The sequence below is a fragment of the Tenrec ecaudatus genome, chromosome 12, assembly GCF_050624435.1.
Source record: "Tenrec ecaudatus isolate mTenEca1 chromosome 12, mTenEca1.hap1, whole genome shotgun sequence".
NCBI classification, from domain to species: domain Eukaryota; kingdom Metazoa; phylum Chordata; class Mammalia; order Afrosoricida; family Tenrecidae; genus Tenrec; species Tenrec ecaudatus.
The window spans coordinates 90,225,387-90,240,137 of NC_134541.1; positions in this window are offsets into that span (position 1 = coordinate 90,225,387).

The following is a 14,751-nucleotide window of genomic DNA, read 5'->3' on the forward strand; positions in this document are numbered from 1 at the left end:
TGGGTAGAATTGACATCTTTACAATATTGAGTTTGCCAATCCACGAGCATGGGATCTCCTTCCATTTGTTGAGGTCATCCTTGGTTTCTTTTAATAGTGTTTTGTAGTTTTCCTCATATAGGTCTTTTGTTTTTTAAGTCAGGTATATCCCTAAATATTTCCATTTGTTTGGCTATTGTGAAGGATACCCCCTTTTTGATCCTCTCCGTCCTTGTCTGATGTGTATAGTAGTGTAATAGACTTCTGTTTGTTAATCTTGTAACCTGCTACTATACCATATTCCTCTATTGCTTCCAGTACTCCTCTTGTGGAGCTTTTAGGATTTCCCATATATAAAATCATATCAGCGAATAATGATAGTTTCACTTCCTTCTCCAGAGGAATAGCTTAGATGTCCTTTCCTTGCCTTATAATGTTAGCTAGGACCTCCATCACAATGTTAAATAGGAGTGAGGACAAGGGACATCCTTGTCTAGCCCCTTTTTCAGAAGAATTGATCTCATCTTTTCTCCATTGACTACCACATTGGCTATTGGTTTTTCATATATATTGAGGAATTTTCCTTCCATCCCTATCTTCTTGAGTGTCTTAAACATGAATTGGTGTTGGATGTTGTTGAATGCTTTCTCTGCATCTATTGATATTATCATGTGGCTCTTATATTTCTTTGTTGCAATGTGACGAATAATACTAATGGTGTTTCATATGTTGAACCATCCTGCATCCCTGGTATGAATGCCACTTGGTCATGGTGAATTATTTGTTTTATATACATTTGTATTCTGATGGCTAGTATTTTGTTAAGGATTTTTACATCAATGTTCATTAGGGATATTGGTCTGTAGTTCTCGATTCTTGTGGGATTCTTGCCTGGTTTTGGTATCAGAGTTATACTAGCTTCATAGGAGTTCGGGAGATTGCCATCTTTTTCTATGTTCTGGAAGAGTTTGTGTAGGACTGGTGTTAGTTCTTCCCTAAATGCTTGGTAGAATTCTCCAGTGTAGCCATCTGGTCCAGGGGATTTTTTTGTTGGTGATCCCTTGATAACCTTTTCTATTTCTTCTATTTCTATGGGTTTGTTGAGATTCTTGACGTCCACTGAGGATAGTCTAGGGAGGGATTGTTTTTCCAAGAATTTGTCCATGTCTTCCAAATTGTTGAATTCATTGGTGTACAATCCTTCATAGTACTGTGTAACTATCCTTTTGATTTCATTAGGGTCTGTTGTAATGACCCCTCTTTCATCCCTTATTCTTGCTATTGAAATTTGTTCCCTCCTTTCTTTGGTTAGGTATGCCAGTGGTCTATCAATTCTGTTTAACCTTTCAAAGAACCAACTTTTAGCAGCATTGATTTTTCCCATAGTTTCTTATTTTCTCACTCCTGAATCTCAGATTTAATTCTTAATATTTCTTTTCTTTTTCTGTTAGTTGGATTTTCTTGCTGACTCTGGTCTAGTTGCTGTAAATTTTGTGTCAGTATATCAATCATAAGCCTCTCCTCCTGCTTTTGAGTATTATATAGTGTCCATCTTATCTATTTTTGTGATTTGCACTTTGAGGTCAATTTTATCTGAGATTAGGATTGCAACTCTTGCTTTTTTTAAAATTAGAGTTTGCCTGATATTGTCCTCAGCCTTTGATTCTCAGCCTGTTTTTATCTGTAATGTTGAGATGTGTCTCCTGCAGGCAGCAGATCGAGGGTTTATGTTTTCCTAGCCAGTCTATTAGCCTGTCTCTTAAGGCTGAAGTTCAAACCATTAATATTCAGGGTTATTACATCTATCTGTGGACTTTGTGATGTCATTTTATATCTCATGTGTTGGGTGTTTTCCTACCTCCATTTCTTTGTTGTGGGTTGTGCATATGTATGTTTGCGGTTCATTCTTACCTTTTTCCATTGTTAAGCCAGTTCTATCTTGGGGCTGTTTTCCCTTTGATGGTTTCTCGGTGGAGTTGTTCTGTGTGGGGTCTCTTGTATGTGCTTGGTGAGTGTTGTTCTTCTGCCCATACTGGGTCAGTGAGGATATTTTTTAGAGTTGGGTTCCTCTTAGCATATTCTTTGAGGCTTTCCTTGTCCGGGAAGACTCTCACTTCTCCATCAATTTTGATAGATAATTTGGCCGGATAGAGTATTCTTAGGTTTTCATTATTTTCCTGCGATTTTCGGAATATGCTGCTCCACTGTCTCTTCTTCATAGTGTCTGCTGATAAGTCTCAGCATATTCTTATCTGCTTGCCTTTATATGTGGTTGCCCGTTTTCCCTAACTGCTCTCATAATTTTCTCCTTTTCCTCAAAGTTGGATAGTTTAACAACTATATATCTTGGTGACTTCTTCTGGGGATTTAGTCTAGCTGGAGTTCTTTTGGCCTCCTGGATAATTGCCTGGTTTTCATTCATTAAATTAGGGACGTTTTCCTCCAAGCATTCCATTACTATTTTGGATGGTGGTTTCCTTGATGTGCATTCCTCCGCCAGGCAGTTAATTCTGATGTTGTTCCTTCTCATAATGTCAGACATAGCTCTGAGGGTTTCTTCAACTTCTCTGATGGACTTATTGGACTTTGTCTCACGATTATTAATTTCTGCTTGCAAATCCTCTAAGTCACTGGTGCGGTTCTCTGCCTCCTCCATTCTCTGGGCAAAGTCCGTGGGTTTGCTATTAGCTTTTGTTATCTTGCCCTTTAACTCCTGTATTTCCCTTTGGTGCAGGGCTTTTATTTCCTCTATCATTTCATCCTTTTTCTATAATACTTCCCTCAAGTCCTGTATGGCTCTAAGCAGCATTCTGAAGATTTTTTTTTTCCTGTGGGACGTCAACCTCTGTCTTTTCTATGACTGCTGTTTGCTCCAGGTGGTCCTCTGGCCTTGGATTTTGTTTCTCTTTTCTTGTTGAAACTTTGGAAGAAGCTTGCTATTTTTTGGAAGCAGCTTGCTATTTTTTGGTTGATTTGTTGGAAATTAGTGCCATTTTCCTGGGTGTCTCAGAGACCTGGGCTCTCTCTTTGGGAGATTGGTGTTGGTGTTTCAGATGGTTGCCTTTAGCCAAATATTTCAAGGGGTTGTGTTTCACCTTTGTCTAGCTGGGGATTCCCTCTCGCTTTGGTTTATGATTTGTGTTGCAGTCACCTTTAGGTTTCCTTAGGAGCTGTTTGCAGCTGTGCATGCTGTGAACTGATAGAAAGTATTGGCCCCAGTGCAGAGGAACATATTTAGGGGATGGGTTGGGGATTGGGTTACCTGTTTCTGGCTAGGGGCACTTCCCTCAGGTAGGCAGGTGGGAGGGGGGCCATGACTGGTGTGCAGGTGCACCGCTTGGAGCCCAAAGGGTGGGACAGAGTGAGCAGGGAGAAGGGCGGATGCAGTGAGTAAGCCCCAATGGCTGTGGTTCCTATGCTGCAACTGCAGAAAATTCTGCCAGACTTGGGTCTTCTCCCTGGCAGGCCTGGAGCGGTGTGCTAGGGTGGGAACCTCTGTGTGGATGTGTGTGCGTCCAAACGGGCGTGCACATGTATATTAGGTTGGGGGTGGAAGGAGGCTCAGGGAGGGGGCTGGCTGGCTGGCAGATCTGCAAGGAGCACAGTGACAGGGTGGGCACCTCTGGACTGAGACATCTGAGTGTGCAGCAAGTCTGATTGGCAGTTCGCTTGGAGCACTAAGGGAGGGTCACAGCTTCTGTCTTCTGCCTGGCTGTGGCGCTGGGAGTCTGCCTCCTGGGAGAAGGGGGTAGGGTTTGGCCCACTGGACCGCTAGGGGTGCCTGGATGGGGCCCGGATCTTCAGGGGGTGGGGGTTCTGCTGGTTGGAGCACACACATGGACCCGAGACACCCTGAGGCAGGGTGGGGTTACTGACTAGCGGTTTTGTGCAGAGCACCGTGGCAGGCACAGTCTCGGCCATGCACCTGGCTGCCCTGTGGTGCCAGTCCCGGCAGAGCGGGCGCCCCCGAGTGCTGTACCAGAGATCCCGCGTGTCCGCACAGAGCCCTGGAGATCAGGTGTGGGGGGGGGTGTTCACATCTGGGTCCGAGAGATGCTCTGAGTGGTCTTGGGAATCAAACAGACAGATTTGATACCCTTACTCCGCCCCCAACTCTCCCCCTCACCTATCTCCTCAGAGCTCTGGGCATGAGCTACCTATCTGGCGACCATCTTCCTGGAGTCCTCCAGTAAAATATTTCTGATAAGTTGCATTTATTATGGGTATTTCTACAGAAATCAAAATTTATATATCATACTAGTTATAAGAATGATAGCTTGTTTATTTGAAAGAAGATATGAGTCTCTAAAGGGCTAAGGAGTAATTAAGATTATTGATTATTGGAAATTACTTAAACTCTGGAAATTCTATGGATTGAATAATTAGCATGGGATCAGGAAGTGCATTGCCAATATTACATCGACTTCATGATTGTTTTGCTTCCCTCTTGTTCTTATATTCTAGGGCCTTGTGACATTTCCTTCTCTTTGGAGACACCACTGCATTATTGAATATAGGGTTAACTGCTGATAATTTGTTTCAGGTAATTTAGTCTTTGCCATACTTACTGTGTATAGATTGTTTATAATCTTCCCCCAGTACTTGCCACTTCTTATTTTAACCATTAGGTTTCAGTTTCTCTCCAATCATTTCTGAAAATCTTATTATGACCACCTATTACAGGAAGTCACACACTCTCTCTAGTCTACTTCGCTCCAAACACTGACACTGGTCTCTTTCATTATTCCTTAGGCGTAGTTAATACAATAACAACATAAGTGTTCTTCGTTAATATGGTTTTACTGGAAGGAGTTACATCATAGAGCAGAAACAAATTAAAACTGAATTCCAGAAATTGCCTTCTCTGGTTTTTCTTCTCCTGAGAACATAGCCTCTAGGCTAATTATTTTGTAATTGGGGCCTGTTACTCCTCAATTCTGAGGCCTGGCTCTTAATGTGCTCTGGCCAGAAGAAATTATAGTACATATAACTTTTTAAGCACTATTAAAAAAACAAACTTCTATTGATCGAATTATTTTATTTCCTAATTTATCTGTATCTCACCATTCTGTATATCTCTTTAGCTTTGTCAGATATTTGCTAGAGATAACACCACAAAAATGATAGCCGCAGTGATTTTAGTTTACATTCATCATTATCAGTGATAATAGAACTTTGAAATAAATGACTTTGGTCTCTTTGTTGTTTGTTTTAAATAAGATTTTGGTGGTGGGCTCCTGAAAATCATATGTACGGTCCTCTAATTCTGTCTTTGTACAAACATCCTGGTATGGTATAGTTCTTTTCCCCACAAAACTAAAGAATTTAAGTGTTTATATACTTTTATTTAAATTTTAAGTTATACTCTGAATCAATAATTCCCTTCGTGGTTATTTCAAGTCTTTATCACTCTCTATAAATTGACTACATTTTACTCATTTTCATACTAATCTGACTCATTCAAAATTAATGATCTTAAGTATATACTTTTTTCGCCTTCATAATTGAATCTCCAGTTATGAATATTCACTTTGTAAGGATAAGTCAATCAATATAAAAGATGCTTATTTGTGTCTTTGCTTTGCACAATACATTTCCATCTTATGAGATAGTTTCATGTTTCCTTGGTTGAATCAGGATTCTCAGTAGAATTTTAGGCTTACCATCCCCTACCCCCCAATGATGTAATGCCATCAACCCTTTGATGGTATCTTCTGTGAGCAGCAAAGCAGTTGTAAGATTTGGGTTCCTACAACCTCCTTACTAAGCTTAAACCTCCGAGTAATTGAGAGCTTGCTTGAGAGTGTGATCTACTTCCTGTATAAACGTAGATGCTGTGGAAAAGGTTGTTGGTTTTTGTTGAGTCTGGAACCTGCATCTGGATTTTGCTTCTCAAGAGAACCTACGTAACATAATTTATAAGTAAACTGTCCTTACTACGATCCATTTTTTCATCTTAGTTATACACTTCTCTCTTGATTTCTTCTTCTTTCTATAGACTAATTATAATTTCTAAAATTAGATCATTGCTGCTATTGTAGCATCATCAAGGTATCATCAAGTCTGTTCTGATCCACAATGACCTTATCTTTACAATGGGGCGTATGCCTAAGCCCATTGTAGCAGATACATGGTATTTTTTTATGTTAAAAATTCTCATGAGATTTAGAAAATAGAATTGTTATTTTATCTTATTTATGTATTTTTAAAAATACAAACTAGAGACAAGTTACTTTTCACTTTTGCTTCTCTCAAAAATTGGTCGTTTTCATATGTCTTGTTTCACATAAAAAAATGTAAAAAGTTGCAAGTAAATAGAAAAGACATAATTTTAAGTGAGATTTCAGGTAGCTCTAGAGTACAGAGTGTTACTTATAATTTTTGGTCCTATACCTCTGGGGAAGGCTCCATCTTTCATTCCATGAAAAAACTAGAATTGCCCATTTATCTATTAGAATATTCCAAGCATTAGATATGATAATATATGTGAAACTCCTTGGTCTGTTCATGGGACTTGAAAATGACTGAGACTGCCATTTATTTTTTAGAAAACTTTCAATTCTCTTATTAAAAATCATGAGATTGGAGCCATACCTATACAACCAAATCTCATAAGTCATATTCATAAGCATATGAACCAACTTATAAAAACACATAACTGAAATCTAATATTATTTTCTTTGGCAAATACTGAATCTAATAGAGCATGCAGGTTAGCTTCAGAACCAGTTTGCTTTAAAACAGAATTTTTCCACAGCAGTTGCATTGCTCAGGTGGTTTTTACATCAAGATTAATATTTCATAGCCTTAATCCTACCGAACTATTGATATCTTGTCCTCCAACTCATCCTAGCCAAAAAAAATACAAGTGAGTTTTAATCTCTACATGTTGTTTCTGTTGTTAGGTGTCAGTTCCCACACCTTATGGGCAACAGAATGAAACACTGCTTGATCCTAGACCATTCTCACACTTGTTCCCATGCTTGAATGCATTGTTGCAAGCATGGTGTTAATCTATCCACTTGAGGACCTCCCCCTATTATGCTGCCTCTCCACTTTACAAAACATCATTGGTCCTTCTACAGCAATTGGTCTCTACTGACAACATGTCCAAAATATATGACGAAGTCTGGCCATCCTAGCCTTAAGGGAGCACTCAGGCCATACTTCTTCCAACACAGGTGGTTTTGTCTTTTTAGCAGTCTGATACTTTCTATTTTTAAAATAATTTTATTGGGAGCTCATACAACTCTTATCACAATCCAGCCAGCCATCTATCCATTGTGTTAAGCACATTTGTATTTCATTGCCCTTATCCTTCTCAAAACATATGCTCTCCACTTAAGCCCTTGGTATTAGCTCCTTATTTTCCCCTCCCTCCCCACTCCCTACTCCTCATGAACCCTTGATAATTTATAAATTAGTATTACTTTGTCATGTCTTACACTGTCTGATGTCTCCCCCATTCACCCACTTTTCTGTTGTCTGTCCACCTGGGCGGAGGTTATATGTAGATCCTTATAATCGGTTCCCTCGTTCTACCCTACTTTCCCTCCACCCACTGGTATCACCACTCTCATCACTGGTCCTGAAGGGTCCATCTGTCCTGGATTCCATGTGTTACCGGTTCCTATCTGTGCCAGTGTCCATCCTCTGGTTTAGCTAGATTTGTAAGGTAGAATTGGGATCATGATAGTAGTGGGGAGGGGAGGCTTGAAGAAAGCATTTAGGAACTAGAGGAAAGTTGTTTGTTTCATTGTTGCTACACTGCACCCTGGCTGACTCATCTCCTCCCTGTGACTCTTCTGTAAGGGTATGTCCCATAACCTACAGATGGTCTTTGGGTCCCCAATCTGCACTCCCTCTTATTTACAATAATATGATTTTTTGTTCTTTGATGCCTCATATCTGATCCCTTTGAAACCTTGTGGTCACACAGGCTGGTGTGCATCTTCCATGTGGGCTTTGTTGCTTCTGAGCTAGATGGCCGCTTGTTTACCTGCAAGTCTTTAAGACCCCAGATGCTATATCTTTTGATAGGCGGACAACATCAGCTTTCTTCACCACATTTGCTTTTGCACACATTTGTCTTCAGTGATCGTGTCGGGAAGGTAAGCATCATGAAATGCCAATTTAATAGAACAAAGTGTTCTTGCACTGAGGAAGTACTTGAGTGGAGACTTAATATCCATCTGCTGCCTTAATACTAAACCTATAAGTATATGCACATTGATCTATTTCCCCATCATTATATATTAATATATTTACATATGTACATGCCTGTATTTAAACCTTTATAAATGCCCTTTGCCTCCTAGGTCTTTCCTCTATTTCCTTTTACTTTCTTCTTGTCCCACTATAATGCTCAGTCTTCATTTGTGTTTCAGTAATTTCTCTTTGTTATATAGTCCTTGATCAATCCCTACCAGGCTTCTCACACCCTCCTTGCCACTAATTTTGGATCACTTGTTGTTCCTGTTCCTGGATTGGTCAACATCTCCTCTTTTCCCCTACGCCCCTCTGTCCCATGTTCCCCCAGAACCATGCTGTTGTTATCCTTTTGTGCTTGGCTTGCTTCACTTAGCATAATTTCCTTCAGTTTTTCCCATGAGGCGATATGCTTCATGTATTCATCAATGGTTTTGAGAGATGCACAGTACTCCATTGTATGTATGTACCATAGTTCATCTTTTGAAGGAAATTTGGGTTGTTTACAACTCCTTGTGATTGTGAACTGTGCCATGATAAACATTGGAGCACAGATGTCTGGCCATGGATTTTTTTTGCCTCTTCTGGGTATATTCCCAGTAGGGGAATTGCTGGGTTGTATGGTAGCTTGATTTCCATTTGTTTGAGAAATCGCCAGATCGATTTCCATAGTGGCTGTACATACCTATAAGTCCACCAGCAGTGGATGAGAGTTCCTATCTCACTATAGTCCCTCCAACACTTGTTGCTTTCTGAGTTTTTGAATTGGGCTATCTTTGTGGGTGTTAGGTGATATCCTATAATTGTTTTAATTTGCATTTCTCTTATGACTAATGATCGGGAACATTTTCTCATATGTCTATTGCCCATTCAGATTTCTGCCCCTGTGAACCTTCTATACAGATCCTTTGTCCACCTCCACATTGGACAGCTAGTTTTTCTCTTATTGTTAGTTTTCTAAGTATTGTAGATTTTAGTAATAAGGCTTTTGTCTGATGTGTCATTGCTAAAGATAGTTTCCCAATCTGTGGGCTCTCTTATTCTCTTGGTGTATTCTTTTGATGTACAAAGGTGATTTATCTTCAGTATATCTCACTTGTCAATGTGTGACTTCTCTGTATTTGTATCCTTTCTTATTTCCAATAGCCTATGTATTCCCTGTTCCACGGTTTTCAGGTTTGTCCCAATTCCCTTATTAATGGCCCTAATTGTTGGGGTTTTACCTCAAGGAGTGTGATCCACCTCGCGTTTATTCTTGTGCATGGAGTGAGGTAAGGGTCTTGCTTCATTTTTCTGCAGGTAGATATCCATTTTTTCAGCACCATTTGTTGAAGAGGGCTCTCGCTTTCCATTTAATATTTTGTGGACCCTTATCAAAAATCTGTTGCCTGTATGCTGATGTTTTTATATCTGGGTCTTCAGCTCTTTTCCATTGGTCTGAATATATGTCCTCATACCAGTATCACACTGTTTTGACTACTGTAGCTGTATAATACATGCTAAAGTCAGGTAGAGAAACCCCTCCCACTTTGTTCTTCTTCTTAAGGAGTTCTCTGCTAATTCAGGGCTTCTTCCTTCTCCATATGAAGTTGGTAATCAGTTTTTCCAATTCTCTGAAGAAGGATGGTGTTTTTTGTAAGCAGCAGATCGATGGGTTATGTTTTGTGAGCCAGTCTGTTAGCCTCTGCCTTTTAATACCTGAGTTCAGGCCATTGATATTCAGTGTTATTATATCCATCTATGGACTCTGTGATGTCATCTTGTACTTTTTGTGTTGGGTATTTTCCTATTTGTCTATCTTATCCACTTGCGTTGTGTGTGTGAGTGGTTAATTTTGTCCTTCTTTCCACTATTGAGCCAATGCTATCTTGGGGCTGTTTTCTCGTTGTCGCCCTATTGGTGGAGTTTTCCTATGTGATGGTCTCTTATTTGCACTTGGTGAGTGTTGATTTTCTGCCTTTATTGGGTCGGCAAGGATCTTTTGTAGGGCTGGGCTTTTCTTTATGTATTCTTTGAGTTTATCCATGTGTGGGAAGACTCTTCTCCATCTATCTTAATAGATTATTTGTCCAGGTATAGTATTCTTGGGTTTGTGTTGTTTTCCTTCAGTTTTTTGAATATGTTACTCTATTCCCTCCTCTTCTACATCGTGTCTGCTGATAGGTCTGAACATACTCTTATTGGGTTACCTTCATACATGACTATTTGCTTTTCTCTAGCTACTCTTATGACCTTCTCCTTTTCCTTATGATTGGATAATTTAACTATTATGTGTCTTGGTGACTTCTTAGGATTCAATCTGGCTGGTATTCTTTCAACCTCCCAAATGGTTGCCTAATTTTTCATTTATTAAGCTGGGGAAGTTTTCCTCTAAGAATTCCCTGGCTATTTTCGCTGTTGAGTTCTTTGTTGTGTCTTTTTCTAGTAGTCCAATTATTCTAATATTATTCTTCCTCATAGCATCAGACATGGCTCTCAGGTTTTCTTCAGTTTCTCTAATTGTCTTATTTGACTGATTTTCCCATATGTTGGGGTCTGCTTGGTTATCCTCTAGGTCACTGGTGCAATTCTCTGCCTCCTCAAATCTGTTGAAAAGTCTGTCAATTTGCCACTGGATTTTGTTATTTCATTCCTTAAATATTGTATTTCTGTTTTGTGTGTTGCCTTTCTCTCCTCTATCATTTCATTGTTTTTCTCTATTGCCTCCCTCATATCCTGTAGGTCTCGAAGCAGCACTCTGAAGATTTCCTTCTGTGGCAGGTCAATATCTGATTCTTCTAGGCACATTGTTAAGTCCATGAATTCTTCCGACTTTGTCTTCTTTTTCTTCTGTTTTTTTCGTTGAGGCTGTTGGGCTGGTTGCTGTTTATGTGTTGTATTATAGGAGCCTGGAGCCATTTTTCAGAGTTCAAGAGTGCTGGGCTCTCTCTTGGGGGACTCGAATGAGCGCTTCTATGAAATACCTGCAGGTAGCTGTACTTGGGAGTCAGGCTATCGCTTTATCTTCCTGTGGTTTCACTCTTACCCTAGCCGACCAGTATTCCATTATTTGGAATGTGAGTTGGATAATCTTCCCATGGACACGTGTCAGGTTGTTGTGGGCTCAAGAGGATTTCGTTTCACTGGGTGATCTCTATGTAAGCCATAGTGGTTTGTTTCACAGTGCTAGGAGCACCTCGGGTGGAATATGGTGTTTCCCTCTGCAGCTGGAGTGCCAAGTAGGGCGTGTGGGTGTACCCTCCTTGGTGTTGAGAACTGTAGTGGCAGGCAGAATTACTGTAGTGGCAGTCAGAGAGATCCCCGTGGAGTTTGGGTGTATGTTACCATGGCAGCATGGAGCCCACTGGTTTTTGGCAGGAGTTCCCCCAGTTACTTGTAGGGTCTTGGGTTTAGGCTAGAGTTCCCCAAGCTTTATGGATGGGAGGACCCCAGCTGATTGGTATGTGGAGAAGGACTGGTATGATATCCCCAGCTGCGGGTAAATCCAACAAATTTGGGTGGGAGCTCTCCCAATTGAGCCTTAAGAGTTTCACTAGGCAGAGGGGAGTGGCCTGGAGACAGATAGTGGCATGTGAAATGAAATAGAAGGAGAGGAGAAGAAAAAGAGAGAGAGAAGAAAACAAAGGTTGGGAGCAAAAGTGCCAAGCAAACTAACACCCACTCACAAAACAAATACAAAGACTAAGCAAAAGTAAAGATAGTCAAAGAAAATAACACAACAAAAAGGAAAACTGAATCTGCTGAGACTGTGGCAAGAAAGAGAGAAGAGAAAGAAGAGGAGCAAAGAAGAAAAAACTGAAAGGAGAACATCAAACAAGCAAGAAATAAAAAGCAAAGGAGAGAAAAATTAGATAAAGAGATACCTGAGCCCCATGCCTAGCACCACCTCATTCCGTGTGCAGCACTGTCACAGGGGGCAGGCTGTAGCTCTCCCCACTGGGTAGGTGAAGTTGCCCTAGGCAGAGGGTAGGGTCTGTAAACCAGCAGTGGCTTGTTGAAGGAAAGAGAGAGAGAGGAGAGAAACAGAAAAGCAAGAAGAGAGGAGAAGAGAACAAAAAGAGAAAAGAAAGAAAAACTAATGAAAGAAAGAAAGAAAGAGAAAATACAGCTGTACTCAATATGTTTGGCTATGATGGCAAAGAAAGAAGAAAGAAAGAAAAAAGAGATAGCTGATTCCTGATTGTCTGAATGTGGGGCCAGAGCGGTTCAAACCCTGCCCCACAATGGCAGGTTAGTGTGCTCTTTTAATGCAGGGACCCAGTTGTACTGGGCATAATTGCCCTAGTTGGCAAGATCACTTAGAGGTCCGACAGAGGTTTCTTCAGCAGTGTGGAGCACTGTAGAGGGCTGTCACCGATGCTTTGTGTGGTGTGCAGCACTCCCATAGAAGCAGGCTGGAGTTCCCACTGCTATGTGGGTTGAATTACCCTAGGTGGAGGGAAGTGGCCTGGAAGTCAGCAGTGGTGTATGATATGAAAGAGAAAGAGAGAAGAGGAAAAAGAGAACAAAAGAAGAAGGAAAGAAAGAAAGGAACGAAGGAAAAAGCAAAGAAAACAGCCTGTTGAGACCAACTATGGTGGGGAAGATAGAAGGGTGAGAGAATATAGAAAGAAGAAATAGAATGGTAAGTAAGGAGAAAACTGAGTCTTTATCACCTGATCATGGGGCTGGAGGAGTTCCAACTCTGCCTCAATATAGCAGGGTGGTATCCCTGCTTGATGTAGGGTCCCACAGATTCTGGGTTGGATTACTCTCAAAGGCAAGATCACAACAGCAGCCAGCTGTCAGTTCTCATTGTGGTACTGAGTGCTGGAGTTAACTGGTATACCTGCCTTGTGCTGTATGTAGCAGTACAGCAGGGGGTGGTTGGATGTTCCCTTAGCCCCATGTTGAGCCCTATGACAGACAGGACCTCCCCAACAGTGTGTAGAATTACTGAGAAGGAAGCTGTGCTTATTGTCCTATCTAGACTTCTGGTGCCCTACTAGATCAGAGGATTTTTATTATTTTTTATTTTATTTCCCATGGCCAGCTATAATAGAATTAAATTAAATTGGCTCCCTGGTTCCAGGCTCTGAGTCTGTGCTCAGTTGGAAACTTAGGCTTGCTCCAGAGGGTCTTTGTTATGCTGAAAGCCTCCAAGCACTTTAGCTAAGTTCTGGCATTCCTCAGCATGGGCTCCCCTCTTATCCTGATATATGTTAAGGGACTCCTTCTATGGGCTTTCTTGGAGTTGAGCAATGAGCCTGGGATTTGTAGTTTTTACTAAGAATATATATTCTCTCTCTTTTTAATATTATGCTTATGAGGTGCAGTGTTTGCGGGGCTGTCATGCTGATCCCCAGAGTGGGAAATCCAACTTATCAGGGAGGTTTTCTTCTGGGCCAACTGGAACTGAATTCTCCCCCTGGACTATCACTATCCACTTATTTTCACCCACACTTCAACCTGCCTCAGGTAAATTCAGGCTTTTTCTTCTACTCCAATGTATGGCTACTCACCCACCCACTCCCCAGGCTATAGGCTCAAGGCAGCTAACAGCGTGGAAAGCTGTGGTGTGGGATTCTCCTTTTGTCTGGCATTATGTCCCCTTTGGGTGTCAGCTTGGGAAAATCACTAATTGCTGTGAAAGAGCAGAGGTAGCTCTTCAACTGGAACCCATGAGCCCAGCACACCGAACCTAGAGCAATTTTGTATGTTCTTGGTTTGCTTTATGAGTGTAAATCATTGAAAAACAGGGGTCATGAGAGATTAGTACCCTAGTTCTAATTTCAGGACACTGCCTCCCAGTCTCCTTCACTTTACCTCCCAATTTTCTGGTCTGGCAGCAGGAGCTCTAGGCTGGTGAGTCTTAAGTAGATACCATCTTCACAGGGTCCCCTATGATACTTTCAGTATTCTTCTCCAGCACCACAATTCAAATGCACCTATTCTTTTTTAAATCTTTATTCAATGTCCAAATTCATATGCATATTGGGTCATTGAAAATATGATTTCTTGGGTCAGGTGTACCTTAATCCTCTAAGTACCATCCTTTCTTTTCAATATTCTAAAGAGGTCTTGTGTAGCATGTTAGCCTAATTTCTCTACATAACTGTTGCTTTTAATTAGTTGTTAAATCAGTTCCAATTCATAGTGAGTGTTTGCAGTGCTATTTAATTTCATTGAAAAATTTCTACTGGTATTCGTCAATTCCTGAGGCCTTTTTTTGCCCATACCTTTAGTGCAGCTTGGGCATCTTCTTTTAGTAACATTGGTTCTTGTTCATTTGCTACCTTTTGAGATGGTGGAATGTTGAACGATATGTTTTGTTATAGAGACTCTGCACAATCCATCTTCTTCTGACACTTTCTGAATGACTCAATATTTTGTCCATAAAATCCTTCAATATTGCAATATGAAGCTTGCATTTTCTCCCCTCAGATCTTTCAGCGCAGGGAATAGAAGTGGATTCTCCCTTTTGGCTTATTCTCCAGATCTTTACCCATTTCAATAGAATAATTTTCCTCTAGAGCCTCCTTTAGAAATTTTCTGTTAAGCTTTTTACTTCAAAAGTTCATTTAA